Source organism: Lissotriton vulgaris, chromosome 3_1 (genome assembly GCF_964263255.1).
Source record: "Lissotriton vulgaris chromosome 3_1, aLisVul1.2, whole genome shotgun sequence".
Lineage (NCBI taxonomy): Eukaryota > Metazoa > Chordata > Amphibia > Caudata > Salamandridae > Lissotriton > Lissotriton vulgaris.
In genome coordinates this window covers 1,435,356,764-1,435,368,450 of record NC_141689.1, presented here as the reverse complement: position 1 = coordinate 1,435,368,450, position 11,687 = coordinate 1,435,356,764, and the positions used below count along the sequence as shown (strand labels likewise).

At 50.9% G+C, this 11,687-nt stretch overlaps 3 pseudogenes; all 3 read right to left on the bottom strand.

The window, feature by feature from the left end:
- Positions 1 to 1,166: 1,166 nt before the first annotated feature.
- LOC147728009 (28S ribosomal RNA) lies at positions 1,167 to 8,121 on the bottom strand (annotated as a pseudogene).
- A 443-nt stretch (positions 8,122 to 8,564) lies between these two features.
- On the bottom strand, positions 8,565 to 8,715 carry LOC147728008 (5.8S ribosomal RNA; annotated as a pseudogene).
- Positions 8,716 to 9,595: 880 nt separating this feature from the next.
- On the bottom strand, positions 9,596 to 11,381 carry LOC147728007 (18S ribosomal RNA; annotated as a pseudogene).
- Between the last annotated feature and the right edge of the window lie 306 nt (positions 11,382 to 11,687).

Below are 11,687 nucleotides of genomic sequence, written 5' to 3'. Positions count from 1 at the left end.
TCCCATCTGCCAGGCCCACTCGCCCTTAGGAGAAGGAGAAGCCCTGCGCCCAGCCTGACGACCGCACCTCCTGGGTGGCACGGGACATCCACAAGTCGCTGCCATCCCAGACCAGGCCCAGGCGTCGTCTGGTCAGGGTTTCTCTGAGCTCTTCGGGCTCCTGCTCTAGCTCGGCAACCCTTCACGAAGGGCTGGCCTCCTGCCGCACCTTCCCCATTAGCCAGCGGGGAGGTAGGCAGTTCTCCCCACTCTGCAGCCACTCTGCCCTGGCTACTGACTGTCACCCCCACCACCCAGCCCCTGGGCTCAGGGAGCTGACTCGGGATGGTGCACCTTCCTCCTTCCCGGAGCCCTGGGGTAGGAACCACGGAGGGTTAAGCCCAGGCCACGTCCTCTCCCCGCCAGGCTTTCCCGTGGAGCTCATTTACCCCCCACATAGTAAGGGCTTCCAGAACCCTGGGGAAGGAAAAAAATAGGAGGTAGCCGGGCTGGCCGGTAGGCCTGCCATCTAGTCACCCAGCCCACAGAGCTATCTGGTTGCCTGCCCGCAGGGCCATCTAGTCGCCCAGCCCGCAGGGCCATCTGGTCGCCCAGCCCGCAAGGCCATCTGGTCGCCCGGCCTAGGACGACCCAACACCCAGATAGCCTGGGACAGCCAGACCCAGTCGCACGGGAGCCAGATGACGGGGAGGGTGGCCAGGCGCTCCAAGTCCACCGATTGGGAGGTTTTGTCCCATGGGCTGCTCACATCCCTGCGACTTTTGCAGGAGCAGTGGAAAGGGGGACCCGGCCCAGGCCATCTGGTCACCCTCCTGACAAGGGATGGTGGCCCCAGTCCCTGCACCCCGATGGGACAGGGATGGGAGAGGGAGGGCCAGTGCTGGAGAGTACATGGTGGAGATGGCCTCCTGCGTGCCCTCGTTCCCCCCTCGGCGTCCCTCCCGGGGGCACAGGGACCCACCCCAGGTGTGGTAGAAAAGGGCATCCGCAGGTGCCCATGGACGGAGACAAAAGCTTGGCTCAGAGGATGCCCCACGAACATGTGGTGCACTAAGGGCGATGGAGGCTGCCCCCCTTCAGTCCACGCTCCTGTCCCCAAGCGAGCGCCTTTACGCACCGGCCCCCAAAAGAGGCCAGCAAGCCCAGGCCAACCGAGGCTCCACGGTACCGTGGTATTATTACAGTTTAGGGGGGATTCTGACTTAGATGTATTGAGTCATAATCCCACAGATGGTGGTTCGCCCCATTGGCTCCTCAGCCAATCACATACAGCAAAGGTGTGAACCTGCGGTTCCTCTCATATTGAGCAGGATAACTATTACAACAACACATTATCAGTAAGGTAAAATTAACCTGTCTCACGACGGTCTGTACCCAGCTCACGTTCCCTATTACTGGGTGAATAATCCAACGCTTGGTGAATTCTGCTTCACAATGATAGGAAGAAGGTTCAAAAAGTGGCCTAACTATGAACAATTGGCCTTCATAAGCCAGTTATCCATGTGGTAACTTTTCTGACACCTCCTGCTTGAAACCCAAAAAGTCAGCCTGAATGTGAGGCCCCGCATTCACGGTCTGTTTTCATACTGAAAATCGAGACCAAGAGAGCTTTTGCCCTTCTGTTTACAGTTGTTAATCAGGATTTTATCTTTATGGTAACTCATATAAAATCCATGTGTCTTTTTCACATTAAGTTTTAATGCTGTTGTTTTACTGAAATTTTCATTGATTTTCAGATTTGTACTAATTCCTTCCCAGGTGTTGCTGAGTACTGTGATGTCATCGGCACAAGCCAGAGCAGCGATTTGGTCAATGAGACCATCAGATCCGAATGCGAAGCCATTCCTGTCTTTCTGAAGATCACAGATCAGAGGACCCATGGCAATGTTAAATAGCAGTGGGGATAGAGAGTCACCTTGTTTAACCCTAAATTTCATTGTCATTTCAGGAGTTGCTTTGTTGCTCTTTCCCTTGAAAAATGTTGTTGAGTCAGTGTAGAAGTCTTTTATTATATCTCTGATGTATGATGGAACTCAGTGCCTTGCAAGACTCTGTAAAATGTGACCATGGCTGACAGAGTCAAAGGTCTTTGAGATATCTATGAACACTAACGCTAATGAGTTTCTGTTCTTTCAGGCCCCTTTTACTATATTTTGCAGAAGTGTCAGATTTTTGAGACAACCTCTCACCTTATTGAAGCCTTTTTGTCTCGTATTCAATTCAACAAAAAATGTGAGTCTTTTAGTTAGTATTTTTGCGAATAACTTCATGAATGCAGCACCGATGTTCATTGGGCGCCAATTACTGATTTTTTTAAGTTTGCTAATCGGAACATTCTTGGGTATCAATATCGACCGGTTCTTTTTAATACTTTATGGTACTCTTCTCATCGTTAACCAAGACGAAAAAATTCTGGGCAGCACTCCTGGTTGCTTGTTATGCACATTATTCAAGTCATACAGGTCAATCTTATCAGGCCCCACTGCTTTATTAACATCTAAGTCATTGATAACATTTGTTATTTCGAGTAGTGTCATTTCTTTACGCAATCTTCCAATTTCCCATTCAACCGGTATCCGGTCAATCGGCATGAATTTAGGGTTTTTCTTGTTTTGTTTTTCAATTCTGTCTTTGTAAAATTGGAAGATTTCATCAGCACTGATTTGGCAAGAGGCATCTTCTGCCCCATCAGTGATAATCTTAGCAGTTTTCTTTTTTAAACATTGCCCGGTATTCTTTAAAGCTGCTCTTTGCTTTTGCATAATTTTTCTTGTCTGATTGAACCTTCCATTTTTCTTGCTTTTTTTTTGCATTCTGGTGCTCATCTTGAGCAGAGTTCATGGGCTTAGTTTTGAGTTTGCTTGCTGGCTCTCTATGATTTGTTGGTACAGGACGTATATCGGTTGTGTTTTCTGAGATATAAGTTACTATCTCATCCATCAGATCCATAGCAGCATTGTGTTGCTTTAGGTTTTTGGTGTACTTCTCGACTTCTACGATTCTATTTTTCAGCTCATCAAAGTTTTGGATTTTTGGCACACGTTTTTGATTGATAAAGTCTCTGCACTGTTCTGTTTTTACTTCCACTGAAACCTCTGGTTCATCGCAAGAGTCATTCTCAGAGACATTGGATGCTTGCAGTACATCCTTTGCCGATTTTTTGCTCTTATTTTTTCTATTTCTTCTTTTTTCTGCAATTTGTTTTCTGTTTTTATTGTCAAAATGCGGAACCATCAGTGCATTGATATTCCTCTTGTTCTCTTACAGTTTTTCCAGTTCTGCCAATAGCAGTATTTCTTCCTGTGACCATCATTTTGATGGTTTGCTGCTTGCTAGAGCTGCTGGTCTAGCCTCATTTTGCACTCTTGGATGTGCATGTGGAGCATGTTGTGAAACTCCAATCTTTGTTCCGAATCTGAGGTCACAGAAGCTGCACAGAAATTGCAGCTCTCCTTTTTGAGGTCTTGCTTTACATTTGGCATAATGGCATGCAATATTGTGGGATTCTGCTTCTTTGTCACATTTTGAGCAATATGTTTTGAGATAGCCTTAATGCTCATTAGAACCATGTTTTCTTAGCTCTCTAAAAGTTCCCAATATGTCTCCACACAAGTCACATTTATACTTTTTGTTCGGGTATTTCCAAAATATGACTTTCTTTGTGTAATCACTTTTCTTTGTACTCAATTATTTGCTGACCTCATACACCTCAGGTACATTTTCAAAGTTGGTTGTAACAATGTCATTCTTGGCTGAGGAGGCCACAAACTCAATGGTTTTGCTGAGGTCTACCGTTGAGTCTTCGTCTGCTACAATGGGTAAACTAAGTGCTATATCATGACTTGAATCGTTGTTGCTTGTTGCATTGTTTGAAGGGGTGCTGGGTTGTCAAATTTGGTGCGGAGGTTATTGATTTCTGGAAAAGACAGCACCTCCTTTCGCCATCTTAATGGGGTTTTTAATCTCCAGGAAAGACCCCATCTGAAATTTTGTTAGTTTGCTTCGCCATTTCTCACTATCACGCTCGCCGCCATGAAAGAACCTTGTTTTGCCTGTCTCTTCAGACTTCTCTATGCAGAGTCTAGCACTATACAGGCAGTTACCAGCGGGACCACTGGGAGGTAAAGGCTACTACAACTGAGAATAGGTTAAGAGAGTCATAGTTACTCCCGTTGTTTACCCGTGCTTCATTGAATTTCTTCACTTTGACATTCAGAGCACTGGGCAGAAATCACATCTCGTCAACACCCACCTCGGACCGTCGTAATGCTTTGTTTTAATTAAACAGTTGGATTCCCCTGGACCGCACTAGTTCTAAGTCAGCTGCTAGGCGTCATCCAAGGCAGACTGCCGGCCCGCACCGCCAGGGAGGGGGCATGGGAAGAGGCAACCACCACAGCAGGGTGTTCCACAGGAAGGGCCCAGCTCACGTCCAGAGTCGCCGCTGCCCCAGAGGGTGGCAACTCGTCCAGCCGCGACACGTGCCCAGCCCCATTTCACATCCCAGCCTGACCAAACCAGCCCTTAGAGCCAATCCTTATCCCAATGTTATGGATCTGTCTTTCCAACTTCCCTTACCTACATTGTTCCAACATGCCAGAGGCTGTTCACCTTTGAAACCTGCTGCGGATATGGGTATGGTCCAGCATGAGATTTACACCATCTCCCCCGGATTTTCAAGGACCAGCAAGAGCTCACCGGACGCCGCCGGAACCAAGATGCTTTCTAAGGCTTGGGCCCCTCTCTCGGGACAAACCCATTTCAGGGCACCCTGTCCTTCACAAAGAAAAGAGAATTCTCTCCAGACCTCCCACCGGCTTCTCCAGGATCGTTTGCGTTACCACACTGGACATCGCGAGGGTGCCCACCTCCACCATTTCAGGTTTGGGGATCAAAACCCGACTACCATTCGATCGGCCGAGGGCAACGGAGGCCATCGCCCGTCCCTTCCGAACGGCACTCACCCATCTCTTAGGACCGACTGACCCAAGTTCAACTGCTGTTCACATGGAACCCACTATCCACTTCGGCCTTCAAAGTTCTCGTTTGAATATTTACTACTACCACCAAGATCAAAACCTGCGGCGGCTCTACCCGGGCCCTTGCCCGGGCTTCCTTGCGCACCACAACAGCCCTCCTACTCATTGTGGCTTAGCCCCCGCAGCTCTCAGCGCCAGAGATGACCGGGTGTGGGCCGGACGCTCCAGCGCCATCCATTTTCAGGGCTAGTTGTTTTGGCAGGTGAGTTGTTACACACTCCTTAGTGGATTCTAACTTCCATGGCCACTGTCCTGCGGTCTATATCAACCAACACCTTTTCTGGGGTCTGATAAGTGTTGGCATCGGGCGCCTTAACCCGGCATTCGGTTCATCCCGCAGCTCCAGTTCTGCTTACCAAAAGTGGCCCACTAAGTACTCGCATTCCATGCCCGGCTCCATGCCAGCGAGCTGGGCTTCTTACCCATTTAAGGTTTGAGAATAGGTTGAGATCGTTTCGGCCCCAAGCCCTCTAACCATTCACTTTACCAGATAAAACTGGGGTCTCTGAGCGCCAGCTATCGTGAGGGAAATTTCAGAGGGAATCAGCTACTATATGGTTCGATTAGTCTTTTGTCCCTATACCCAGGTCAGATGACCGTTTGTACAGCATGAGCACTATGGACCTCCACCAGAGTTTCCTCTGGCTTTGCCCTTCCCAGGCATAGTTCCCCATCTTTTGGGTACTATCACGCACGTTCATGCTCCACCTCCCTGACGGAGTGAGTGAGACGGGCCAGTGGTGCTGTAACGACCTACTTCTCCTTATATTTTGGTGCTTCTGTCAGTCACCAGGCCATTACTTACCACATCCTTTCTCAGGATCCAGAAAGACACCATATTTCACAATACTTACCCAAGAAAGGAATAAACACTGACAACATATAGGACCATTGCAAAGGAACTTGCAAATAACAACAAGTCACAACACCTCCCCATCCGAGTGGGTACGCAGAAATTCACAACACCTCCTCATCTAAGAGGGTACACAGCACATGCTCCTCCTAGCAATGTAATTTAGACATCCCTGATGGGAGCCGATTTCCCTCCTGTATCAACAATTACCCATTAGAGGGGAATCGCCCATCCCTCTATAAGTACTTGGTAAAAAAGGGTCCCGACCTTCCCTCACAAGGAATAAAGACAAATGATATGCTCTAGGGTTTCTTTATTACATGATAATAGGATGACAAAAGAAAGAAATGACTAAACATCACAGTAAACATTAGTAGCAATCATCAACACATACATATACATAGAGCCTGAAAATAAAAGCATAGTTAGATACAATAAGTACACCTGGAACACCTCACCATAATCTTAGGCGTCTGGTAATCTGAAGAAGGGTCCGTTTCTCTTTCCCTATCTGGTTGGGTCCAGACTCTCTGTTGCACAAACACGACTGCACGTCTGCACAGTGATGTATCATCAGACCGCCAAAACACCAGACCAGCATCTCAGCTCAGCATCTCAGCATCTCAGAATCGCAGAATCTCAGAATCTCTCCCTCTCTCGGACCCCCTTTCTCTAATATAGAACTCTATCCTCTATCGAAGCTTCTGGAAGAACCCGCCTACCTTTCTCGCAAGATTCCTGTACCTTTCCACACTAAGCACCCAACAGCAGCTGGCCAAGCATTTTTTATTGGCGCCAATGCGAAGAAGGCACATTCCTCCTGATAAGAACTGGTCTGCTCTGGTTCACTGCCGGTGAACAACACATGTAATCTCAAATATCACCTCTCACCTACAGAGGCTCAGAAGATGGCTGCAGTTTAGAATATGGAGTTGCTCAAGCATAGGCCTCTACTACTTGGAAAACAGAATTATATTAGACCACGTCAAAGACAATAGGCTAAAGTCATAATTCACCTAACTCAAATAACACTATGCCCTTAATCCCTCAGTATCCACTATGGAGCACATGTGTGCACCATCACCAACAACACTGCACCTTGACATCCCATACCTTCTATTCTTTGGCAAGATTATTCTAATGCAAGGCCATCCTACATTAAGGCTAAAGTAACATAGCACACTAGAATCAGTACATAATGGTGGTGATCGAGGGTCATCACAGATCATCAGACCACTAAAGTGGATCATTCACTACAGGTGCGCTCAGCGCTGGCTGCCTGGCGGGATCCCACCTCAGCCGGCACTGCCAGCTCTCACCGTGATTGTGCCACAGTGTTTTGCTCAGCCATCCAACTCGCACTTGTGTTAGACTCCTTGGTCCATGTTTTAAGATGGGTAACCAACATCACCTCAGACCCCTGGTGCTCGGCTTGGACCTCCCCGTCTGGTGGCGCAACACAGTCGGGGCACACTGAGCACAGTCTGCCCCAGTCAACAAGCCCTGTCCCACTTTCCCTGCCCCAGTGCGCTCCTGAGGGACCCAGAGAAGAGCGAAGAGGCGGTCAAATCTCCCTCTGCACCACGGACACTGCTAAGCTGGTGCCAGGGGGCTATAACACCCTCTGCCGGAGTGGAGGGCCACCTGCCACCCCAAAACCTTCCCAGCCGGACTGGAGCCGGTTGCGGGGCATCGCCACGGAGGAAATGCACCCTGGGGGGCTGGGTAGAGCCCTGGCGCCAGTCCCGTCGAGGGGATAGGGACTTCCAGGCCACTGACCTTCCCTCCGTATTGAATTCTCAGGGCAGACTGCACGGACCCCACCCATTTACCTCTCGATGGTTTCACGCCCTCTTGAACTCTCTCTTCACAGTTCTTTTCAGCTTTCTTTTACAGTACTTGTTGGCTATCGGTCTTGTGCCTGTATTTAGCCTTAGATGGAGTTTACCACCTGCTTTGGGCTGCATTCTCAATCGCCCCGACTCTGAGAAGACCCGATCCTGGCATGCTGGGGTCCGCTACTGGTCTAACACCATCAGCGGATGAGCCTCGGTCAGAAGGACTTGGGTCCCTTGAGCGACGTCGGGGAGTCGGTTTTCTGTACACCACATTCGGCGCTGGGCTCTTCCCTCTTCACTCACCATTACTGGACGAATCCTGGTTAGTTTCTTTTCCTCCGCTTAGTAATATGCTTAAATTTAGCGAGTCACCACATCTGTTCTGAGGTCGTAATCAAAATGCTGAAGTGTAGGGGGAACCGGGGGACGCCAGCACCCCTGTTTTCGCAGGGGCTGGCATCGTGGCAGCATGCCCTCTTTTCCCTGGATTGGAAGGGCAGGGGGCACTACCCTCCCCGGAAAGCTGGATGTGGAGGTGGTTGCCTGAGGCGGTGCGCGCGGGCCGCAGTGGGACACCACAGACAGCCACGCGTGGCACGCAGCCAGGTGCCACGCCACGGGACCGGGGCAGACCGGTCACCAGCCCACACCCCGCTGAGGTAGGAGGAAAGGCTAGGCACACCAGCGGCACACCTCGGCGACAGGACCATGTGAGGGACCCTGTCACATGTGATTGAGGGGTCTGACCTTGTGGGGGGGATGAAGGGAAGCAGAGCCAACCCTGGGATTGCCCCAGCTGTGTCCCATGGAAGCCCTGGGGTGAATACGATCAAGCAACCCTCAGACAAGCCTAGCCCCGGGAGGAACCTGGGGTCGCAAGGTGCGTTCAAAGTGTCAATCAATGTGTCCAGCAATTCACACTAATGCTTGCAGCTAGCTGCCTTATTGATTCACGTGCAAGCTGAGTGATCCACCGCCAAGAGTCACAGGCAACTTTTTGAAAATGTTCACCCGCCTGCGAGGGCAGGAGAGAAGGGTGAAAAAAGTGTTACCAGGCGCTCGGCCAGGGAGTTCTCCCATCCCAGCCGCGGATGAGGAGGGCTCCTGGAGCGACGGGAGCAAGCAGCCCCACTGTTGCTGGTCCCTCCAGGAGTAACAGGGAGGGACCGCATGAGTCTTTAAACCTCAACCCAGCTGCATGTGACCAGGTACCTGGCAACAAGGGTGGGTCGCCCCACCTGCATATCAGCCATCCGCAGCTGGGTGGCACTGAGCCATGCCAGTGGGTTGATGATAGCCCACCCCTCCTTGCCCAGGTCAGAGGTACCGGAAGGGAAGAGCCAGGCGGCTCCCCATCCTGCATGCCTCTGACCGAGAGGAGCCAGGGTCCCCTTGCAGACTCTGGGCTCCTTCTATTCCAGGCCGCCCTGCCATGCCAGAAGGGCCGCTCCACAGTCACCCGAAGCCCGGCTGGGCCAGGACTCAGTCACGGGAGGGCCCTTCGCAGCAGAGCCTTTCAGGGGGGGTGGTCCCATCCAGCGAGGCACTGCCATTTGGTTACCCCCCACTACGGGGGTTTGAGCCGGGGGAGCGTGGGTTCTGTCTCTGGAGGGCCTACTGTTGTGCCTCACCAGAAGGGACAGGGGCACAACAATCCCCGGACCCTCATGCTTCCATTGGACAGGTCCTCCCTGGTGGAGGAGGCCTGCCAAGGTCTGGTCCTCACCCAAGCACCCCATGCGGCTGCAGACCACGCCGCCTGCTGGGGCACATGAGAGCAGGGCCGGGCCATGTGCCTATGTGTGATTAGGAGGCAGCCGAGGGTTTTGGGCTGGCACCGTCGGTCACTCAGGCCGCTCTGCTGTTAATGATCCTTCCGCAGGTTTACCTACGGAAACCTTGTTACGACTCTTACTTCCTCTAGTTAGTCAAGTTTGATCGTTTTCTCTGCGCTCTGCCAGGGCCATTGCCAAGCCCGGCGTGAGCCAATCCAAGGACCTCACTAAACCATCCAATCAGTTATAGCGATAGGTGGTGTGTACAAAGGGCAGGGACTTAAACAACGCGAGCTTATGACCCACACTTAATGGGAATTCCTTGTTCATCGGAAATAATTGCAATCCCCAATCCCCATCATGAACGGGGTTTAGCAGGTTACCTGCACCTGTCAGCGAAGGGTAGACATACGCTGATCTGTTCAGTGTATCGCAGCTTGCAGCCCCGGACATCTAGGGGCATCACAGACCTGTTATTGCTTGATCTTGTGTGGCTGAACGCCACTTGTCCCTCTAAGAAGTTGGACTCCGACCGCTGGCGGTCACGTAACTAGTTAGCATGGAGGAGTCTCGTTCGTTATCGGAATTAACCAGACAAATCGCTCCACCAACTAAGAATGGCCATGCACCACCACCCACAGAACCGAGAAAGAGCTATCAATCTGTCAATCCTTTCCGTGTCTGGGCCGGGTGAGGTTTCCCATGTTGAGTCAAATTAAGCTGTAGGCTCCACTCCTAGTGGTGCCCTTCCGTCATTTCCTTTAAGTTTCAGCTTTGCAACCATACCCCCGCCTCCCCCCCCCCCCCCCAGAACCCAAATACTTTAGTTTCCCCGAAGCTGCTCGGCAGGTCATGGGAATAACGCAGCCAGATCGCTAGTCGGCATCGTTTATGGTCGGAACTACAACAGTATCTGATCATCTTCTAACCTCTGACTTTCGTCCTTTATTAAGGAAAACATTGTTGGCAAATGCTTTCGCTTTGGTTCGTCTTGTGCTTGTCCAAGAATTTCACAACTAGCGTCACAATACGAATACCCCTGGCCGCCCCTCTTAATCATGGCCCCAGTTTCGAAAACCAACAAAATAGAACCGGAGTCCTATTCCATTATTCCTAGCTGAAGTATTCAGGCGACAGGCCTGCTTTGAACACTCTAATTTTTTTAAGTAAACACTTCGGACCCCAGGACACTCAGTCAAGAGCATCAAGGGGGTGCTGAGAGGCAGGGGCTGGTTTTAACTGCATCAACTTTAATGTACGACATTTGAGCTGGAATTACCGTGGCTGCTGGCACCAGACTTGCCCTCCAATGGATTCTCGTTAAAGGATTTAAAGTGTACTCATTCCAATTACAGGGCCTCAAAAGAGGCCTGTATTGCTATTATTCGTCACTACCTCCCAGAGTCAGGAGTGGGTAATTTGCACGCCTGCTGCCTTACTTGGATGTGGTAGCCGTTTCTCAGGCTCCCTCTCCAGAATCGAACCCTGGTTCCCCGTTACCCGTGGTAACCATGGTAGGCACAGAAAGTACCATTGGAAGTTGATAGAGCAAACATCCTAATGCATAGTCGCCATCCCGGGGATGTGCGATTGGCCCAAGGTTATCTAGAGTCACCAAAGGGCCGGGTGAGCCCGGATTCGTTTTGTTCTGATAAATGCACACATCCCAGGAGGTCAGTGCTTGTCGGCATGTATTAGCTCTAGAATTACCACAGTTATCCAAGTAAAACATGGAGCGATCAAGTGAACCGTAACTGATTTAACCCTTTCGGTGCATCGAACTGCCAGGAGCCATCCGACGCACCAGTGCTCATGTGCGTCGGACGGCTCCCGGCCGTCCACGCACATGCCACTGGAAATCCCTCTGGTCCGGGCACCAAATGGATTCCCTTTTTTGTCAAAACCCCCTCGGGAGCTGGGGAAGAGCTTCCCCAGCTCCCGACGGTGTTTTGATTATTTCTCCGAAATGACCGTCAGCTCGCACGTCACACTGACATAATTTTGGAGAAACTGAAACTCAGTTTCACTTTCACTGCCTCAGTGCTCAGGGGGTTATCTCAGCCCCATGAGCACCAAGGCTGATGGAGGAGGTATCATTGGCAAGGGGAGAATCTCCCTAGTGGATCCCTGCTTGGGGATCACCTCAGGAGGGCGATCCCAAACAGGGATCCACCCACTAGGC